Below are 22,832 nucleotides of genomic sequence, written 5' to 3'. Positions count from 1 at the left end.
GCAGCTCCTGGTAGATCTGCCAAGGATCCCTTATAGGCATGCATAGAAAGAGAACAGCAGGGGGCCAGGTTCCAAGCAGATAAAAACACCAATTTTAATGTGTAGCTCACTTATATGTTAAAACTTGTATAGCAGCTCCAATTGCCAGGATAGAGGATACATAGGGGACAGCAGTCTGGAAGGACCTATGATCAGCTGCATGGGCATGGACAAAAACCTCCAGTCGAAATGAAAAAACACTGGAAGCCGTGACAGGTGAAGGAGGGGCGGGCCACAACGTGTATCCAAGGCCCCGCCTCCTTCATCAGCTAAGCTAGAAAACTTAACTCGAAGCCAGGAAGCCCACAACCAATGATAAGCAGTGGACAGAAACTCCCCCTCGATGTCCAAAACGTCAAACAGCAAGAAATGCCAACATGCCAATCACCATGGGTTAGTGAGTTAGTTTACAGCACATTACTGATACATAATACCAATAATAGAAAAGCTGCAGCAACAGTTGGGTGGAAAACATGCTAGCAGAGTCTTTGAGAACCAAGTCTAATTTGTGATTAAATTGGAGAGAAACTAGAATATTTGTTGTATAGAGTTGCACCTCAAGGCATAGCTCTCATTTGTGCAGTAAAAAATATTCTCAGGAGCAGAACAGACACCTCTAGACCTCTTTCTCAGAGGGCGGACATGTAAAAAGTGAAAAAAGGTATTAAAAGCTGTTAAAATGCTAGCACATTACGAAAGATTTACCTTAAAACTAAGCCCCCCAGCGGCACGTTGACACCACTGACAGGGCTTCCATTTTCAACAGGTCATCTTTCCAGGTTTGTGGGCTCTGGCCGCTTGAATGGCTGAGCTGTGATAATGTCACGTCCGTGGCACAGCGCTCTAAAAGGACGGTTCGCAGTCCCTTTAGAGCGTGATGCCCTTGCGTTGGTGATGTTGTTGGATGTAGAAGTAGTGATTATCTCCTAAACGGTGCACTTATTATAAGAATACCAGTAGGTACAAGTGAGCAACCAGAGTTTACTACTGCTCTAAAGCCAGGATAGGAAGTAGGATGCCAACGCATCTAAAAAAGCAATAGGATGAACAGAACAGCATCAGTATTGTGCACACTGGCACCAAAGCCTTGCCTTGAAGGGGCCATTAGGGATGGCTGCAGGAAAATGGATCTGTCAGGATTTTAGCCTAAACCACAACACACTATAAGAGCCGGTTCACACTACCACGACTATAAAGTCGCCCCATGAAGGAGCGATTTTTTAGCGCGACTTTGAAGAGACTTAAATGATAGGCCGCTCCAGTAGACGTCTGATGACCAAACGCGTAGGGCGGAGCTACGTACGCCACACGTCACTTCCGGTCTAAGTAGTTTGGAGCCGTGGAACGCGGAAGCGTAAGCGTCCCGGCGTCCTATCTACAGCTGATGTGATCGGTCCGAACTGTGAGTTATCTGCACTTGCTATTGTACTTCTAATTACATACTACGCTATTGGGGTCCCTTGTCTTTCTGCTTGAGCACCACAGATCTGCATATCCGAGGGAGGTAGTTCCCAGTGTGGTCCGCCGGGCTGAAGGAACCCCAGATTGAACTTTTCTCCCTCTGTGGCTTTTTACCACACATGCCTGGCCCAGAAGAGGAAAATTGGGTGAGAGTGTTACCTATTGGTTTCACCTTTTAGGCACCTCTCTCACAACACTTTGTTTTAAATCACCCATTCACCATTTTATCACACTTGGAAGGTGTGTTTGTACATTTTTTTTGCTTACTGTCAATGAGATTTTTTAACCACTGTTGGTTCACCACAATTGTATTTCTGTACACTTTTTTCACTGCCATTAGGCAATAAATTATTATGATATTTTATGCACTTTCTATTTATTGATTTTATTCATATGAGCAGTCACTTATATGATTTATTTATTTCGCACTGTGCACCTTGTTTCTGGGGGGTGCATGCCCATCCACCTCCTGCACTAATTCTTTCAGCACTTCACCTACCATTGTGTTATTTATTTTAGTGCACACACATTTGTGTGGGGGTTATTATCCCCCTTTTTTTCTGGAGAAACTGCTCAAACAGGTAGCGCCTTATACAAACTCCTCTCTCCTCATACATTAAATGACAGGCGACTTTGTCTGTGGGAAATGCCTGGGTAATCTTTTTCTTCTTCCTGGAAAGTCTGATCACAGTCGCTTGAAAATAGATAAGGATCCGACTTAGAGGCGACTCCCATTGAAGTCTATGTGCACAAGTAGGATAGAGGTCGCCTTGAAGTAGTACAGGAACCTTTTCTGAAGTCGGAGCGACTTCGGTAGTGCATATTAAGACGGCTCTCATTCATTTACATTGAATTTGTAATGACAAGTGACTTGGGGCGACTTGAGGTCGCACAAGTCGCGTCCCAAGTCGGAGTAGTGTGAACCGGGTCTAAAGGCCCGTACACACGTACCGATCGTCGGCATACAAACGTCGGTGGACGAAGGATCTGCCGATTGTACGCGTGTTAGTATGGTGCCTCCGACAGATGTCTGCGCACAATCCGCGGACAAAAGTCTTTCGTGCAAACATGAAAATATTTGTATGCCGACACCAGAACGGACGATTGTTCGCCTGTCAGTACACAATTCGGCCGACAGACCGCAGATTTGCAAGACTGGGCATGCTCAGAAAATAGAAAACACAGGGAAAGTTAACCATTACATGACATCACTTCTGCAGTCGGCGGACAAAATTCTTGTGCTGTCCTTGTGCTGTCTTTGCACTTTTCAGCAGACACCGACATCCCGGGGAGAAAAGAGGAACATTTGTAAGCCGACCATCGGTACGTGTGTACGGGGCTTAAAGCTCAACTCTGCTACTAAAAAGCAGCCCTGCTTGAAATTTCAGCTGTTGTGTACATCACTGTTCATCAATATTACCAAAAATCAGTTTAGCAATTGTCCAGCATATTTTACACGATTGCAGGATAAATGGACATTACTACATTTGCCTGAACCTCTTTCACTGAACCTTAGTCAGTGGCTTCCTTTTGCGACCTGCCAAATGTTCATTTATAAGAATACAATATGGCTGCCAGATGAGTAAATAGCTAAACACTGTCTTCTTGTATGACAAGAATATTATGCAGAGATAAACAGGCAAACAGAATCCCCCCCTCCATTTTTCCTGTGGCCACAAAACTCTAATAAGCTGGAAAAGGCGTAAAAATAAGGGTGACAAATTACCCTGTAACTTGCAATCTGACAACAGCAAGTAAAAATACATTTACTATTTATTTACAGCAATGTCAAACCAGCACAATCAATGCTCAGGGAAAAAGAAGAGTTTATTTCTCAAGCGGTTTGATATTATATAACAAGACACAGAGTATCATAAAAGAAATGCTTTAAATGGTGGTTTTGTATTAGATTTCCTGGTTTCTTCCAGGAAAGCTATATGGTGAATCCGGTTATGAAACAAGATAGTGAGGCTTTCGTGTTCCATGTTTATCTGTGCTGTAATGTCTGGAATTCTACCTGCGAAAACTCCCACCAATAGGGATCACACCTGTATATTACAGTAAACCCCCGCTCCATCGCGGTTCAGTTTTTGCGGTCCCGGTATATTGCGTTTTTTTTTGTAATGTTATTATACTATATAAATCATTAAAAATGAAATATTTTTGTGTTTTCCATAGCTCTTGCTCTGTCTCTCAGTATCTTTTATGTGTTTAAATGAGTTTATATTGTTTTAAAAGTGTGTTTAAAGACCTTAAAATGCTTTTACACGTACAGTGTCAGTAAAAAAAACATGCCTACAATGCATTTTAATAGGGTTTTTCTATTTCGCGGATTTTCACTTCTCGCGGCTGGGTCCGGAACGTAACCCCCACAATGGAGGGGGGTTTACTGTAGTGCACAAACAGATATAGGCCATTTGTTTCAATAACAATCTTCTTTTAGAGCCGGTTCACACTGGGGCGACTTGTCAGGCGACCTGGTCGCCTGCCATAGATTAGCACAGGACCCGTTCTAATAGGAGCGACACAAGACGCTCCGACTTAGAAAAAGGATCCTTATATACTTTGGGGCGACCTGGAGCGACCTGCATTGACTTCAATGATATGAAGTCCGTGCATGCCGCTTCCCAGGTCGCCCGGCAAAGTTGGGTCGCGCCTGTGTGAACCGGCTCTTAATGTTATATTTGTGTTTAATGTATTTTATTGATCATTATTTACCTGGAAAATTCTTCCTTTCTGTAGATGTCCAAAATATGTCAGCAGCCCAAGCAGATTCTGAGCTCTCACTCAAGTGACACTCTAGGACACATGTGTCAAGCACAAGGCCCGCAGGCAGAATCCATCCTGCCAGGCCATTTCATTTGGCCCTTGCACCTTTCCTGCAGCTGCGGCACCCCCCCCCCCCCCCTCATCTACACGCCCACCTTGTTTCAGCAGTCAGCAGCAAAGAAGAGGACAGAACTCCTCCACCAAATCCTGTGCTTCTCTGTGCAGCCGCAGCACCCTCTTGTCTCCACCTCCCCTGGTCCCAGCATTGATCAGACTCTGGCAGCTGACTCCAACTCTCCTCTCGTCCTCCTCCAGACCCTGCACTTTCTGCGTTCCAGCTCTGCCCCCAGCTTCTTCCCTAAAGCAGTACAAGGTAAGGGGGGTGCAATGTGATATAAGGGATGGTGGGAAATTCTTGACTTCTGATAGGGGGGGGGGCTCTTGACAACTGATGTAAGGGGAAATGGGGTGTTCAACTGGCCCTTTGAGGGGAACCATAATGCTGATGTGGCCCACATTGAAAAGGAGTTTGACACCCCTGCTCTAGAGTATTTTTCTTTACTCCTCCTCTAGAAGCTACATAAAAAACTATGAATGTAGGTGGGGTGAGGGGCAGAGGTGCTGGGCCAGCACAGACATGAATTAGCCACTCCCAGAAGAGGCGAGGATCTGGGCATGAAAGCCATGGCTGTGCTAAAAGACTGACTCTCTGGAAGTAGTCAAATTTTAGCAAGTTCACAAGCACATTACAAGTGAAAAGTAATTTATGAAAAAGAAAAACCCTGCAATTAAGCAAATAAAATCCTTGATTTTTCTGCACAGTCATCATTTTTCAAGTTGGTGACAGGGTCTCTTTAATGTGTCCATTAAAACCCCCATGAGGTAAGCTATATATACTTTGGAGTTGATTTGATTTGCTAAAGGGCTGTTCACATAGTAACGTGAATATTCATTTCGCAAATTATAGTAAATAACGTGAGCTTGTGCTCACATTGAATTCCCAATAATGTGCAAGCATGCTAGCATATGTCTATTTTTTTTTTTTAAGGCAACTCCACTTTCGTGGGGAAAAAAAATCAGCAAATAAAGAAAAAACAATATAGCGTATACAATTGCGACACAAATCATATTGTAATTGAATATTATTCAAAATTATCTTTCCTTTTCAATCTGCAGCTGTTGTAATGTTCTGAAAATGTAATGTAATATGGCTACCTGGAGCTGTTCTGTACACAGAATGTATACTGACCACACCCCAGAAACATCATTTCCTGCTTGTGTGATTGGCTCACCAATTTTCCCAGAAGTCTGCACTAAGATACAAGTCAGATTTCTGGCATCCCCTGCAACAAAAATTTCATTTTTGGTGAGATACTCCCAACAGGAACATGTCTAAAGGGATGCAGGCCCAGCAGATTTCCTCATTAGAGCCCTGCAGCTGCCATAGCTGATAGATAATTATGAGACCACTCCCATTAGACCCACTCAGTACAGAGGCACAGAGGAACAAACAGGGATTTCTTAAGAATAACAAAAGGTAGGAATCTGCAGCAAAGTTTGTTAAAATCCTTGTAATGTACAGAGATCACCCAGAGGGGAATGTTTTCTTCTCAACAAAAGTGGAGTTACACTTTAATTATTTCTCTTGTACGTGATTGGTTATTCAAAGATCTGTGGAGGAATCCTGTATATCAATGATGTACACCAGCATTTTGGTTGCCCCTAAATTGACCATGTGTTCTGCCTAAAAAAAAATGAATCCCGCAGGAGCCTGTGATACTTTTCAGCAGGAGGTGTGCTAAATTTTCTCTTATGCAGAGCTCCGGGTGGCGCTACTATCCGACACTTCCCAGTGTCCCCCCGCTGAGGCTGTGCTTCCTCACACCGACTGTACAATCACGACAGCAGTGACATTTATTTATTTTTTTAGAATCGGGTCCAAATCGGTCTTTTCTTGCCCTTATCCAGCCCTTTGGGCACCGTTCCTTCCCCTGATATAGGGCACTATTCCTTCCAATGATACCGACAATGGGGTACTGAACTGCCTTCCCCTCATTATGGTGTGAGCTTAAACCCTTGGTTACCTCTATTTGAGGGATGGTAATCTCTCACTGGTCCATCCTTACATGATTTTAAAAGATTTTTATCCTTTTGTGAATACATTTGTTCCGGTTGTGATCTTGACTTTTTGAAGCAGATTTTGGATTATATCTTTTGTCTATCTATATGTGAGTTTTTTGATCATCAGATACGTGGATCCTGAAGAAGTCCTAACGGCGAAACATGTTGATCCAGATCCATATGTATTTTTTTACACATTCTCTTATCTGGGATGATCATAGTTGTCTGTTATTATTTTCTTACCTCATTGGAAATGTATATGGTTTTTTAAACATTTGATGTATTAATTAATTTAATTTTGTTTTTATTGATTTGTGGAGTAGTACAGTAATTGTATTTGTCTTCTTTAGAAGGTGGGCACTTTAAAATCCCACTTTTCTCCATCATCTCTTCTATGTGAAGAGTGCTGGGGAATTTCTATACCAGCTTCAAATCTTCTGGGAAGGCTGTCCACAAGGTTTAGGAGTGTGTCTATGGGAATGTTTGACCGTTCTTCCAGAAACGCATTTATGAAGTCGGGCACTGTTGGATGAGAAGGCCTGGCTATCAGTCTCCGCTCGAATTTATCCCAAAGGTGTTCTATCGGTTGAGGTCAGGCTAGTCAAGTTCCTACACCCAGAAAATAAGGAGATCAGCGCTAGTCTCAGTGGATATAGGGGAACCACAGCCAACATGAACCAATATACTTTATTGAAAATTGATAGTTGAGAATAAAAATGCAAACAGGTATGTGAAGTCCCTGATGGATGAGGGGTGTACACCAAGCATCGCCGCCGGATGGGGTCCGCTCTCTGATGGAGAAAGCCTGAGCTGGTTGATTGTGCAGCGAGGGGAGGGGAGCACACCGAACCAGCCGGTGTGCACTAACACTTCCTCCTTCTACCTCCTGTGCTGCAGAGCTCAGCGGAGCGGGATGGATGCGTGCAGCCGGAAACCGGAAGGACGTCACTACCGGATGTGATGAAACAGGAATTCAGAGCCAGCTTGACTCGCAAACAATGCCCAGTTGCCGTGATATGTTTCACGGAAGTACCGCATTGTCAAAGTTCCTACTCCCCAAACCCACTCATCTATGTCTTTATGGACCTTGCTTTGTGTCCAAAATGTCTTGTAATGCTGGAGCCTTAAGAGTTCCCTTCACTGGAATTAAAGGGTCAAGCCCAACCCCTTTTAGTCATATTTTAGTCGACTAAAATCTCCAGAACATTTTAGTCAACTAAAATCGCATACATTTTAGTCAACTGCAAAACAAATGGGTTTACGTAAATTTGAATGCATTATTTCAACATTTCTCTAGAATTTCCAAACTAATTATATACTCCTGGTTTAAAAATCCTATAACATATTATTTATGGTATTAAGGTTTGAACACGCACTACAGACACAGATTTAGCCATTGTGATATATAATATCTTTATAAATAAATCCAAGTTTCATAAACACACAAAAATATTGCTTTTTGACAAACAGAAGTGCAACTTAAAAATAAAAAAAAACTTTTAAATCTATTGGCTGTAATGTCATTGCACATATTACCTGAATATATTACAAAGATTATTTATTAAGAAAAAATATAAGAAAAGCTTTTTTTTTTTCTGTTTTTCAGCAGCTTAGTAGATGCCTCTTACTTATGCCTCGTACACATGCACCGATTGTTGGCCAACCGATCGGCCGTCTTTTATCCAGCGTTGTTGTGTTGGTTGAAATGTGCTCTAGACTGCACACAAATTTTATCGGTCAACAACAACCAACTGCAGAAGTGATGTCATGTTCTGGTTAACTTTCCGTGTGTTTTTTCTTCTCTGAGCATGCCCAGTCTTGCTCATCTGACTATTGTTGGCCGAAATCTGTACTGACTGACGAACAATCGGCCGTTCTGCTGACAGCCAACAAAAATTTTATAGCATGCACACCAAATTTTGTTCGGGCGAAAAGTCGCAGTCGGTTGTTGGAAGCATCATACTAACAAGCCAACAATCGGCCGATCGGACATTGCCCGAAAATTCACGGCCAACAATCGGTACGTGTACGAGGTTTTAGGCTTATGCAGTAGTGCAATACATGTTTAAACTTTATTTTGCTATTATTACAGGCTCTGGATGGAATTGTGTTGCCGATTTAGAAAGGGCCAGCAGAGGAGTGTTAATTGTCATGTCAATTTTCGATTTAGTTTTAGTCATAGTCTTTTGACTAAAATGTCATTATAGTTTTAGTTGTATTTTAGTCATCTAAATTGTTTTAGTTTTAGCCGTATTTTAGTAGACGAAAATATTTTAGTCAACAAAATTAACACTGCTGGCCTGCACAGAGTCCTGACCTCAATCTGATAGAACACCTTTGGGATGAATTGGAGAGGAGACTGTGAGCCAGGCCTTCCCATCCACATCAGTGCCTGACCTCACAAATGCGCCTCTGGAAGAATGGTCAAACATTCCCAAAGACACACTCCTAAACCTTGTGGACAGCCTTCCAAGAACAGTTTAAGCTGTTATAGCAGAAAGTCCCCAGCGCCAGAAGTGACGTGATGATGCCCTAGTCTCCGCCCTTCCCAGAAGAGTTGAAGCTGTTATAGATGCAAAGGGTGGCCAACTCAATATTGAACTCTACGGACCAAGACTGGGATGCCGTTAAAGTTCATGTGTCCCAATACTTTTGACAATAGTGTGTGTGTGTGTTTCTATATATATATATATATATATATATATATATATATATACATACATATACACACACACATATACAGTATCTCACAAAAGTGAGTACACCCCTCATATTTTTGTAAATATTTTATTATATCTTTTCATGTGACAACACTGAAGAAATGACACTTTGCTACAATGTAAAGTAGTGAGTGTACAGCTTGTATAAGGCCCCTTTCACACAAGTGGACCGTCCTCATCCGATCCGATCCACCAGACGGATGGAAAATAGGGTTTCCATTCGTCTGGATCTGACTGATCGGATCGGATGTCAGCGGACATGTCTCCGCTGACATCCGATGCCCCATAGAGATGCATGGGGCATCCGTTCAGATCCACCTGAAGAATGGACAGGCGGATCTGAACGGATGCCCCATGCATCTCTATGGGGCATCGGATGTCAGCAGAGACATGTCCGCTGACATCCGATCCGTCAAATCCAGACGGATGGAAACCCTATTTTCCATCCGTCTGGCTGATCGGATAAGAACGGACAGACGGTCCGCCCTCATCCGATTCCCCCATAGAGAATAATGGGGACCTGACACACAGTGCGGAGACAGAGCTGCCTTCCGCCTGCTTAGCGGGGAATCGGTGGATCGATCCCCCGCTGAGAAAAACGGAGTCTGCCGACGGACTCCCCTGTGTGAAAGGGGTCTAACAGTGTAAATTTGCTGTAGCCTCTAAATAACTCAACACACAGCCATTATTATCTAAAACCGCTGGCAACAAAAGTGAGTACACCCCTAAGTGGAAATGTCCAAATTGGGCCCAAAGTGTACAGTAATATTCACAAAAATGTGAGGGGTGTACTCACTTTTGTGAGATACTGTACACACAACATATATATATATATATATATATATTATATATATATATATATATATATATATATAATTTTTATATAATTTTTTTTTTTTTATTTAAAGCAACCTAATTCGCATCCTTTTGCTGTCATGTTTTGATTTTGTGCTTATTTTGGCCAAATAGGAAGAACTGAGAAGGCAAATCATTTTATTGTAGAATCTGCAGCTTTTATTGCCGGACCATTACAAGGATCTTGACTGTCACAGAGAGCCATGCATGCACACGGCTAGATCAATAACAAACACAGGCTTGAATGTTAAGGTATCTAAACAGCTGTTTTCATTATTTTGTGTAAATGCTCTGCCAGTGTATCTATCTGATTAGTGACTAAAGTACTCTTCTGTGTCACACGCCATGGGCTCCGCTATGAGAACGCCATCAAGGGCCTGGGAAATGAGTTTACATTGTTGTCTGTTGATGTGCACAAATGTCACAGTGACAGCACATCAAAGCTCAAGACGAGGGATCTGTCAGGCAACGCTGTCCCCTCCCTCGACAACAGTGCAATCTCCGAAGAGAAGTTATTGAAATCTGGATCAGAGTGACACTGAAGATGGCGAGAAGAGCAGCAATGCCATGCAAATTCCTGGCGTTTCATTACAGGGGGATGTAATTTCTGACATGCATTTAAAAAAAGAGAAAAAAATAGTGTTTAAGGAAGATTTCAGCCAATTGGAAAAGCGGAGTATTTTAAAGGAAGACTCGACTTATGTCAAAGAATCAGTAGAACATAATTGCTACACAAGCCATTTTGGAATGTACAGCTGTATTCAATATAAGGGATTCCAGTTCCCAAAGCCCCAAAAAAGTCGTGCATGTTTTTGTTCTGATTTGTCCGCTACCTTCATATGTTATAATTATTGGGTGATTTTCCCTTGGAAATAATATAAATAATTAAACCCGCGCTAAGTGAAAGTGGTTAAGTTGCTTATGTGAATAGATAAATGATGTAGCTGCTGTTCACCAAGTGAAAAACTTGGACAAAATATATATACAGTGGGTACGGAAAGTATTCCCCCTTAAATTTTTCACTCTTTGTTATATTGCAGCCATTTGCTAAAATCATTTAGGTTCATTCTTCTTCCTCATGAATGTACACATAGCACCCCATACTGACAGAAAAACACAGAATTGTTGACATTGTTGCAGATTTATTAAAAAAGAAAAACTGAAATATCACATGGTCCTAAGTATTCAGACCCTTTGCTGTGACACTCATATATTTAACTCAGGTGCTTTCCATTTCTTCTGATCATCCTTGAGATGGTTCTACACCTTCATTTGAGTCCAGCTGTGTTTGATTATACTGATTGGACTTGATCAGGAAAGCCACACACCTGTCTATATAAGACCTTCCAGATCACAATGCATGTCAGAGCAAATGAGAATCATGAGGTCAAATGAACTGCCTGAAGAGCTCAGAGACAGAATTGTGGCAAGGCACAGATCTGGCCAAGGTTACAAAAAGATTTCTGCTGCACTTAAGGTTCCTAAGAGCACAGTGGCCTCCATAATCCTCAAATGGAAGACGTTTGGGACGACCAGAACCCTTCCTAGAGCTGGCCGTCCGGCCAAACTGAGCTATCGGGGGAGAAGAGCCTTGGTGAGAGAGGTAAAGAAGAACCCAAAGATCACTGTGGCTGAGCTACAGAGATGCAGTCAGGAGATGGGAGAAAGTTGTAGAAAGTCAACCATCACTGCAGCCCTCCACCAGTCGGGGCTTTATGGCAGAGTGTCCCGAAGGAAGCCTCTCCTCAGTGTAAGACACATGAAAGCCCGCATGGAGTTTTCTAAAAAACACCTGAAGGACTCCAAGATGGTGAGAAATAAGATTCTCTGGTCTGATGAGACTAAAATAGAACTTTTTGGCCTTAATTCTAAGCGGTATGTGTGGAGAAAACCAGGCACTGCTCATCACCTGTCCAATACAGTCCCAACAGTGAAGCATGGTGGTGGCAGCATCATGCTGTGGGGTGTTTTTCAGCTGCTTGGACAGGACGACTGGTTGCAATCGAGGGAAAGATGAATGCGGCCAAGTACAGGGATATCCTGGACAAAAACCTTCTCCAGAGTGCTCTGGACCTCAGACTGGGCCGAAGGTTTACCTTCCAACAAGACAATGACCCTAAGCACACAGCTAAAATAACGAAGGAGTGGCTTCACAACAACTCCGTGACTGTTCTTGAATGGCCCAGCCAGAGCCCTGACTTAAACCCAATTGAGCATCTCTGGAGAGACCTAAAAATGGCTGTCCACCAACGTTTACCATCCAACCTGACAGAACTGGAGAGGATCTGCAAGGAGGAATGGCAGAGGATCCCCAAATCCAGGTGTGAAAGACTTGTTGCATCTTTCCCAAAAAGACTCCTGGCTGTATTAGATCAAAAGGGGGCTTCTACTAAATACTGAGCAAAGGGTCTGAATACTTAGGACCATGTGATATTTCAGTTTTTTTTTAATAAATCTGCAACAATGTCAACAATTCTGTGTTTTTCTGTCAGTATGGGGTGCTATGTGTACATTCATGAGGAAGAAGATGATTTTAGCAAATGGCTGCAATATAACAAAGAGTGAAATATTTAAGGGGGTCTGAATACTTTCCGTATATACCAAAAAGACACCGCTTACAAGATACCACAAATTTATATCTCTCTAATATTTGAACAAGTGTTACAAAAAATAACAGTACATAAATAAGTATTAAATAGTTACTCTATTATAAAGTGCACTAGTGTTTGAAAGGTGCAGTACTCTAAAAAGTGCTACTAGTGCCAGGGAAAGTCCCATATAATGTGCAAAAAAAGTCCAAATATGTGCAAATATAAAAAGGTGCTGGTAGTGCTCCAAACGAAAGTGCTGTGATTGCTCCAAGTAGCTAGTGAAGGGGATTTGAGACACCCTGCAATGGCTACTTGGAGCAATCCCAGCACTTTCGTTTGGAGCACTACCAGCACCTTTTTAGTATAAATACATAAGGGGACCATATAGTGAACTTGGTGTTGAGTTGTTCACTTTAAGGTCAACACAGAGGACAAGGGGGCACTCTTTACGTCTAGAGGAAAACAGATTTCGTCTCCACATACGGAAAGGTTTCTTCACCGTAAGAGCTGTGAAAATGTGGAATAGACTCCCTCCAGGGAATATCCGATTGCCTCTTGGGGGATCAGGAAGGAATTTTTTTCCCCTGCTTTAGCAAATTGGATCATGTTTTGCTGGGGTTTATTTTCGCCTTCCTCTGGATCAACAACGGGTATAGGATTGTGTATATGGGATTGTATGGTTGGGTTTTCAATACTGATTTTTGTTTTTTTAGGTTGAACCCGATGGACTTGTGTCTTTTTTTTAACCTGACTAACTATGTAACTATGTAATATGTAACTTTATTATATAGTAACTATTTAATACTTATTTATGTACGGTTATTTGTTTGTAACACTTGTTCAAATATTAGAGAGATATTAATTTCTGGTATCTTGAAAGCGCTGTCCTTTTGGTATACAGTATATATTTTGTCCAAGTTTTTCACTTAGTGAACAGCAGCTACATCATTTATCTATTCACATAAGCAACTTAACCTCTTTCACTTAGCGCGGGTTTAATTATTTATATTATTTCCAACGGAAAATCACCCAATACATTTGTTTGTAACACTTGTTCAAATATTAGAGAGACATTCATTTGTGGTATCTTGTAAGCGCTGTCTTTTGGTATATATATATTTCCCTTGGAAATGCCTAAAATCAACCTTTTCTCTACAGCAAATGTTATTTTTTTATTTTCCCACTTCAGTGCTCTATGCTGATATGAACAGCCCCCCACCCCCTATCACACAGAACTGCTGTATTTTCATTAGAAGGTCAGTAATGGAAGACTCCATATTTCTCTCATGACAGGTGCACTGTAAGTACCAATCCCAATCCATCATGTGCTAGACTGACTTTTGCAGAGTGCATTTTGATTGGCTAACTTAAAGATTACATTTATTTTGCTTATATTTTGCCTGCCCTGGTTCCTTCCTGCCCCTTCATCAACATGCTAATGACATTTTTATCCACTTGCCTGCGGGGCACCTTCACTCTCTTTCTGCCCAGGCCAATTTTCAGCTTTCAGAGCGGTCACACTTTGAATGACAATTGCGTGGTCAATCGACGCTGTACCCAAACAAAATTATTATAATTTTTTTTGGAAAGATAGAGCTTTTTTTGTGTTACGTAATCACCACTGGGTTTATAATTTTTTGTTAAACAAACGAAAAAATACCAAATGTTAAACAAAAAAGAAAAAAAGTTTTTATTAGTTTCGGTTATAAAATATTGTAAATAAGTAATTTTTCTCTTTCACTGATGTGTGCTGTTGAGGCTGCACTGACAGACACTGATAGGCTGCAGTGATGGGCACTGATGAGGTTGCACTGATGGGCACTGATGAGGTGGCACTAATACGCAGCACTATCAAAAGAAGGTTGCATTTTAGATGGCAGCGAAAATGGAAATAACGTCCCGTCACCCCGTTCTGTCCCTAATTAGGAAAATCAATAATTTGGTGAGGACTACAGTGCCTTGCGAAAGTATTCGGCCCCCTTGAACTTTGCGACCTTTTGCCACATTTCAGGCTTCAAACATAAAGATATTAAACTGTAATTTTTTTGTGAAGAATCAACAAGTGGGACACAATCATGAAGTGGAATGAAATTTATTGGATATTTCAAACTTTTTTAACAAATAAAAAACTGAAAAATTGGGCGTGCAAAATTATTCAGCCCCCTTAAGTTAATACTTTGTAGCGCCACCTTTTGCTGCGATTACAGCTGTAAGTCGCTTGGGGTATGTCTCTATCAGTTTTGCATATCGAGAGACTGAAATTTTTGCCCATTCCTTGCAAAACAGCTCAAGCTCAGTGAGATTGGATGGACAGCATTTGTGAACATCAGTTTTCAGTTCTTTCCACAGATTCTCGATTGGATTCAGGTCTGGACTTTGACTTGGCCATTCTAACACTTGGATATGTTTATTTGTGAACCATTCCATTGTAGATTTTGCTTTATGTTTTGGATCATTGTCTTGTTGGAAGACAAATCTCCGTCCCAGTCTCAGGTCTTTGGCAGACTCCATCAGGTTTTCTTCCAGAATGGTCCTATATTTGGCTCCATCCATCTTCCCATCAATTTTAACCATCTTCCCTCTCCCTGCTGAAGAAAAGCAGACCCAAACCATTATGCTGCCACCACCATGTCTGACAGTGGGGATGGTGTGTTCAGGGTGATGAGCTGTGTTGCTTTTACGCCAAACATAACGTTTTGCATTGTTCCCAAAAAGTTCGATTTTGGTTTCATCTGACCAGAGCACCTTCTTCCACATGTTTGGTGCGTCTCCCAGGTGGCTTGTAGCAAACTTTAAACTACACTTTTTATGGATATCTTTAAGAAATGGCTTTCTTCTTGCCACTCTTCCATAAAGGCCAGATTTGTGCAGTATACAACTGATTGTTGTCCTATGGACAGAGTCTCCCACCTCAGCTGTAGATCTCTGCAGTTCATCCAGAGTGATCATGGGCCTCTTGGCTGCATCTCTGATCAGTCTTCTCCTTGTATGAGCTGAAAGTTTAGAGGGACGGCCAAGTCTTCGTAGATTTGCAGTGGTCTGATACTCCTTCCATTTCAATATTATCGCTTGCACAGTGCTCCTTGGGATGTTTAAAGCTTGGGAAATCTTTTTGTATCCAAATCCGGCTTTAAACTTCTCCACAACAGTATCCCGGACCTGCCTGGTGTGTTCCTTGTTCTTCATGATGCTCTCTGCGCTTTAAACGGACCTCTGAGACTATCACAGTGCAGGTGCATTTATACGGAGACTTGATTACACACAGGTGGATTCTATTTATCATCATTAGTCATTTAGGTCAACATTGGATCATTCAGAGATCCTCACTGAACTTCCGGAGAGAGTTTGCTGCACTGAAAGTAAAGGGGCTGAATAATTTTGCACGCCCAATTTTTCAGTTTTGTATTTGTTAACAAAGTTTCAAATATCCAATAAATTTTGTTGCACTTCATGATTGTGTCCCACTTGTTGTTGATTCTTCACAAAAAATTACAGTTTTATATATTTATGTTTGAAGCCTGAAATGTGGCAAAAGGTCGCAAAGTGTACTTTCGCAAGGCTCTGTACATATAAATATGGATACCTCTGACGGTATCTCCAAGCTCCTGAGGAAGCGCGTGGCGCAAAACAGCTGTTGAGCTGAGATATACGTCTGAGGTCCAGCCGCCATCTTAAATTTAGTTTGGCGGCTTTCACAGTAAGTGCATTACCATTATCTGCACCAGTTGTGTTGCACTTTATGGACCTTGCCTATGGATTTGTACCAGAATTTTGGTTTTCTGTTTTTATTCTAACCACTGAATTCTGTTCAGTGAGTTAGTGTTTTAAATAGATTTGTACCATTTGTTTTAATAAATACTACACTATGAGATTTTATTTCTCATGCTTGGTAATTTATCTTTCATGATCGGTTTGAACACCCTGTACGATGACATAGTTTTGAAAGTGTGATACGATGACATAGTTTTGAAAGTGTGATACGATGACATAGTTTTGAAAGCGTGGGAGTGCACAGATCTCTGTTATTGACACCACTTCCAGAGAGATATCATATCAATACCATTGCGTGTTCGCTGTCCTATAATTTAGACAGCATATGGTTATGGTGAGTTCGCAATTTTACTATTTGGTGGATGATATCACCGTGGTGACACTTGAGTTATCATTGAGCACCAGGAACTACAGCATTCTGTTTCACTTGGACTCTTACATATGGACTCTACTAAGCTTATGTCCTTCTGATACAGTATATATGATTTGTTTGTGTCACATTTAGTTTTGTGATATGGTATACTGCATTATATTTATTTAATTTTATAGCGCTGCAACCTTCTATTGATTGTTCACTGATAGTGTTGGTATATTCACACTGCATTCAACATTGCATGCTGCTGATTCTACTATTTTTTGTGGCGGTGACATACTATTGTTCTAATAAGCAGCACTTATGGGCACTGATAGATGGCACTGACAGGCGGCACTGATGAGAAGGCACTGATGGGCACTGAAAGGCATCACTAGTGGGCACTGTTGGGGCTGCACTGATCATCATGCCCTGATTGTCAGTGCAGATGGACATGAATGCCGATAACAGGCATTTCCTGTTTACATTGTGATCAGCTGTGATTGGACACAACTGATCACATGGTATGCCGCACCACCGATCGCAACATGCTACACCACCAATCGTTTTGCTGCGAACCCCCACGGGTCTAAAAGAACCCAAATCTCTCTTCTACCCACAAAAGCAAAAGATTTTCTTTAAAAAAAAAAAATGGATTTTTGTAAGAACTTACCGTAAAATCCTTTTCTCTTAAGCTCATTGACAGACGCAGTCCTCTTTGATTCATATCAAATTGGGTTATACTGCCCTCTACAGGAGTAGGACACAAGGCAGAAGAAAACGTTCTGGCCACACCTTAGGGGCAGTCCCAGAGGGTATATCCTCTCTCTCTCTGCTACAGGATGTCAGTTATGTCACAAAGCAGTGTCAGAGAATTTAACCCAACCCAACTCAAAAGTAGAGGGGCGGGTACTGCGTCTGTCAATGAGCTTAAGAGAAAAGGATTTTACGGTAAGTTCTTACAAAAATCAATTTTTCTCTGTCGCTCATTGACAGACACAGTCCTCTTTGATTCATATCAAATTGGGACGTCCCAAAGCAGTGCCACAAATGAGGGGTGGGATAACGGAAATCAAATCCAATCCAGAAGGCCCAATCGGTGCCAACTAGAAGTCTTAAAGGCTCATCAAACAAAAGGATAAGACTCAACTGAAAACCCAACAGAAAAAAACCCTCGAGGTAGACCACCGGTCTCCTCAAATAGCAGCCTGCAGAACCTTGCGGCCAAAGGAGGCATCCGCCGATGCCATCACATCAACTTTATAAAATTTTGCAAAGGTATGCACCGACGACCATGTAGCCGCCTTGCAAACCTGAAGCACTGACGCCTGATGGCGAAAGGCCCAGGAAGCAATAAGCGCCCGAGTGGAGTGCGCCTTAACAGGGAACGGAGGCTCCCGACCCTTAATAGAATAAGCCTGTACCACCGTCTGTCTGATCCATTTGGAGATAGTCGCGGCAGATGCAGGCAACCCCTTCTTAGGGCCATCCGTGATCACAAAAAGTGAATCCGTCTTACGAAATGAATCTGTAGTATTCAAGTATACCCTGATCGCCCGAACCACATCCAAGGAGTGTAACGCAAACTCCCGAGGATGACTGGGCTTAGGACACAGGGAAGGTAGCACAATATCCTCATTCAAATGAAACTCTGAAACCACCTTAGGAAGGAAGGATGGATTCGGACGAAGAACCACCTTATCCCTATGAACCACCAGATATGGGGAACGACAGGATAATGCGGCCAGTTCTGACACCCTGTGTGCAGAAGTGATAGCCACCAAAAAGGCCACCTTCTGGGATAAAGTAAGCAGGGGAATTTCCCTGATATTTTCAAAGGGAGGTTTCTGAAGAACCGACAATACCAAATTAAGATCCCAAGGCGGCAAGGGTGCGCGCACTGGAAGAGCCAGGTGCCGCACTCCCTGGATGAAACTCTGCATCAAGGAATGAGTAGCCAGAGGCTTCTGAAAGAAGATTGCCAACGCTGAAACCTGACCCTTGATAGTGCTCAAGGACAGTTTCTGCTCAACCCCCTTTTGCAGAAAGGCCAATATTCGGGCCACCGAGTAAGAACGTGGAGGGAACCCAAGGGATTCACACCACGCGATATAAGACTTCCATGTGCGATGATAGACTTTTCTGGAAGTCGCTTTCCTTGCTTTAATTAGAGTAGGAATAACTGAAGCTGACAACCCCTTGTCCTTCAGCACCTGGGTCTCAATAGCCAGGCCGTTAAAGCCAGCGATCGTAAAGCAGGATGGAAGATCGGTCCCTGCGACAGCAGATCCTCCCTGAGAGGAAGTCGCCAAGGAACGTCTGTGACCAGCCTGACCAGGTCGGCGTACCAGGCCCGACGAGGCCAGTCCGGGGCTACCAGGATAACTGGAATTCCCTCCACCTTTATCCTGCGAAGAAGTTTCGGCAGCAACTTGAGAGGAGGGAAGGCATACAGTAGCTGATACTGCCCCCACGGGGCGACCAGCGCGTCTGCTAGAGGATCGCGGGAGCGAGCTACAAACCTCCGCACCTTCCTGTTGAGCCGAGATGCCAACAGATCCACATTTGGGGTGCCCCAACGAAGGCACAGTTGGTGGAATACCTCTGGATGAAGAGACCATTCCCCTTGATCCAGAATCTGCCAATTCTCCACCCCCGGAATGAATACCGCGGAGAGAGCTGGAACAAATCGTTCCGCCCAACGAAGAATGCTGGCCACTTCTATGGCCGCCAGGACACTCTTGGTGCCCCCCTGGTGATTGACGTAAGCCACTGCTGTGGCATTGTCCGACTGGATCCGCACCGGGCTACCCCGGAGCTGCTCGGTCCAATGAATCAGACAAAGTCTGATCGCTCTCAGTTCCAATACATTTATCGGTAACCTGGATTCTTCCAGGGACCAAAGCCCCAGGGCAGATAATCTGCCAAGAATTCCTCCCCATCCTGATAGACTGGCATCCGTGGTGACAATCGTCCAGTATATTGGAAGAAATTACTTCCCCTGGCTGAGCATTGGAGACCGAAGCCACCAGACCAGAGATTCCCTGGTCCGCTCGCTCAATCGGATCTGATTGTCCAGGGAATCGGGATTCCGGTTCCATTTGAGAAGAATCTCCTTTTGAAGGATTCGGGTATGGGACTGGGCAAATGGTACTGCCTCGAAGGAAGCCACCATCAGACCCAGGACCCTCATGCAAGTCCGAAGGGAAGGCCAGTTGACGGATAGTAACAACTGAATCGTTGATTGAATCTTCTGGAGTTTCTCCGCAGGGAGAAATACTTTTGCCAGGGATGTGTCTAAGATTAGACCCAGATATTCCAGCCTCCTGGTGGGAACCAGAGATGACTTCTGCAGGTTCACCAGCCACCCGAACTCTTGCAAAGAGATCATAGTGATCTCCAAGTTTAGCAACAGAGCCTGCGGAGACTCCGCACGAAGCAGAAGATCGTCTAGGTAACCTAGAATCAATATGCCTCGCTGTCGCAACAGCGCCAAAACTGGGGCCAACACCTTTGTGAAGACCCAGGGAGCCGAGGCGAGACCAAAGGGTAATGCCGCAAACTGATAATGGTTCTCTCCTACGGGAAAACGCAGGAAACGTTGATGTCCTGCGTAAATGGGAATGTGAAGATAGGCATCCTTGATGTCTATGGACGCCAGAAAATCCCCCTGATGCAGGGAGGCCGCTACTGTGCGAATGGACTCCATCTTGAATTTTTGTACCCTGACAAAAAGATTGAGTGCTCTTAAGTCCAGAATTGGACGCACCTTGCCCTCTTTTCTGGGTATTGTGAATAGGTTCGAATAGAACCCCTGAAAACGCTCTGTCCAAGGAACGTGGACCACCACTCCTTGTTGCATCAAATCCGTTACTGCCCCCCGCAAAGCTTTTAAGCGATCCGGGGATAGTCGAATATTGGAAGGGAAGAATTGCACCGGTGGAAGTGATCGAAACTTGATCTTGTATCCCGACCGTATGACTTCGCGAACCCATTTGTCCGGGATTCTGGAAAGCCATGGAAACCCGGAAACCGGTGAAGACGTCCCCCCACCCCAGATATGGGTGGGGGCACACCTTCAGGCTTTAGTGGTCTTATCTTCAGCTCTGGAGAAGCCGGACTTTTTTTTACCCGACCAGCGCCCTTTGAAACCCCCTGGAGGGGCTTTGGAGGACTTTGTCTTATTGCCCGCCCCCGCAGGGCGAAAAAACATTTTATGAGCGGAAAAGGAAGGCCCCCATCTCTGACGAGGTCCCTTACCCTTAGTATTCTGTGGCAAAAAAGTGCTCTTACCCCCCAGTGAGATCCTTAATAATCTCATCCAAGGTGGCCCCAAACAGGCGATTCCCTTGAATGGGGAGGTTAGCCAAAGCTTTTTTGGAACCTTGATCCGCCGACCAGCACTTTAACCACAACACACGCCTGAGGACCACTGCTGAAATCGATACACGCCCCAACCTCCTGACTAGACAGAAAAAAACTGACATCCTGTAGCAGAGAGAGAGAGGATATACCCTCTGGGACTGCCCCTAAGGTGTGGCCAGAACATTTTCTTCTGCCTAGTGTTCTACTCCTGTAGAGGGCAGTATAACCCAATTTGATATGAATCAAAGAGGACTGCGTCTGTCAATGAGCAACAGAGAAAATAGCTTTGTTTACATGTGGCCGGAACTGGAAGTGACATCATGACATCACTCCGGTCCCCCTAGGGCATAGACATGAGTGGAGGCCATCTGTTCTTCAATCACCTCTGTGCCCAGCTGCTGCCAGCGCCCGATACGTTTTTGGGCTTCCTGATCCGTCAGGTAAGTCCAAACAACACCGGCTGGAGTGGCTGGAGGGGGGCGACCTCTCCCGTCGCTTCTAAAAGTTACCCAGCGATGAATCTGCCGCTTGTACCACTTTTATGAGAAATACCGGCGCTTAAGGGGAAAAAATTATACTGGTGTTATTGTATCTAGCTGCAGCTATTACCTTGGTATTAAACATGAAAGTAATGATGTACAGTATTTTCCCCAGTTAGGCAATTGGAAAGTGGTTGTTAAAGCGGAGTTCCACCCAGTGCACTTTTTTTTTTAAAAAAATACCCCCGGGACAGTCAGGGCTAGTACATTCCACAATGGCTAGCCTCTGATCTGTCCCGGGTTGCACTTACCTTTTAGGAAAAATACTTACCTTGAAAAAGTATTCTCCAGCGCTGCCATCTCAGGTGTGGGCAGCTTGAAGCCAGCGCGATCCTCTTTGGCGTCCTCTTCCTTCTTCTTCGGTCCCACGATGCACTGCACCGGCCCCGATGTCACTTCCGGTGCGCGTGCGTCATGCCCAGAAGCTGTTTAGAAGGGAATGACGCGCGCGCGCGAGCGCCAGAACTGACGTCGGGGGCCGGTGCAGGCGCAATGATTCCTGGGAGCGATGACGTTCAGCTCCCAGGAATCATTGCAAATGCCAGGAAGTGACGACGGGCTGTGGCCGCCGAGGGGAGGAAGAAGGAAGTAAGGTAAGTATATTTTCTCTACAAGGTAAGTAAAAAAAAAAAAAAAAAAATTGCGATTATCCATTTGTTTTTCAGGTGACCTGGAGCGAGAAGATGGAGGTAAGTATAAAATTAGGGTGGAACTCCACTTTAATGACATTTGCCCAATTGCTTACCTGAATTCTGTGCAGGTATTCTTAGGCAATCAATGGCCAGAAATGTTAAGCTGAATTCCCTTGATTGTGTGTTCAACCTAGCATGTGTTTTGAGAGTACAGGTTTCATAAAGCAAAACTTCCTTCATGGGACCTTTCCTTATTATCATTTTTTAAATCTTTATCCAGGCAAGGGGTCCTGGTGCTCCTCATAAGTTTGTAAAAATTGTTTTTCACTCATGAAAACTGGCTTTTTAAGCAGATGTTTTGGAGTCAGGAACTTTCAGCACAAATCAATTGTCACAAAACTTTCATTGTATATGTTACACACTAGATAGAATAGAATTTCCCCCAACTGAAACACTATAAATTTTCAAATGAAATTTATAATCCTAATCTAATTAAGTGCTAAGAGTTGATATACTGTATATAAAGCCAAACTGATCCCTATGATTAGGCCCCAGGGGGTGGGGCAAGACATGTCAGGGGGCACAGCCCAAGGAGCAGCATTGGCTAAGGCTTTCAC

The 22,832-nt window shown here is 43.4% G+C and overlaps 1 protein-coding gene across 1 annotated transcript in view; it reads right to left on the bottom strand.

The window, feature by feature from the left end:
• GTDC1 (glycosyltransferase like domain containing 1) overlaps nt 1-22,832 on the bottom strand; it is a 488,045-nt gene that overhangs the window by 298,514 nt on the left and 166,699 nt on the right. The gene's annotated exons all lie outside the window — the stretch shown is intronic.

The sequence above is a fragment of the Pelophylax lessonae genome (genome assembly GCF_965119305.1).
Source record: "Pelophylax lessonae genome assembly, chromosome: 6".
In the NCBI taxonomy this organism is placed as follows: Eukaryota; Metazoa; Chordata; class Amphibia; order Anura; family Ranidae; genus Pelophylax; species Pelophylax lessonae.
Note: the sequence above shows the minus strand (reverse complement) of the source record. Positions and strands in the feature narration are given on the sequence as shown.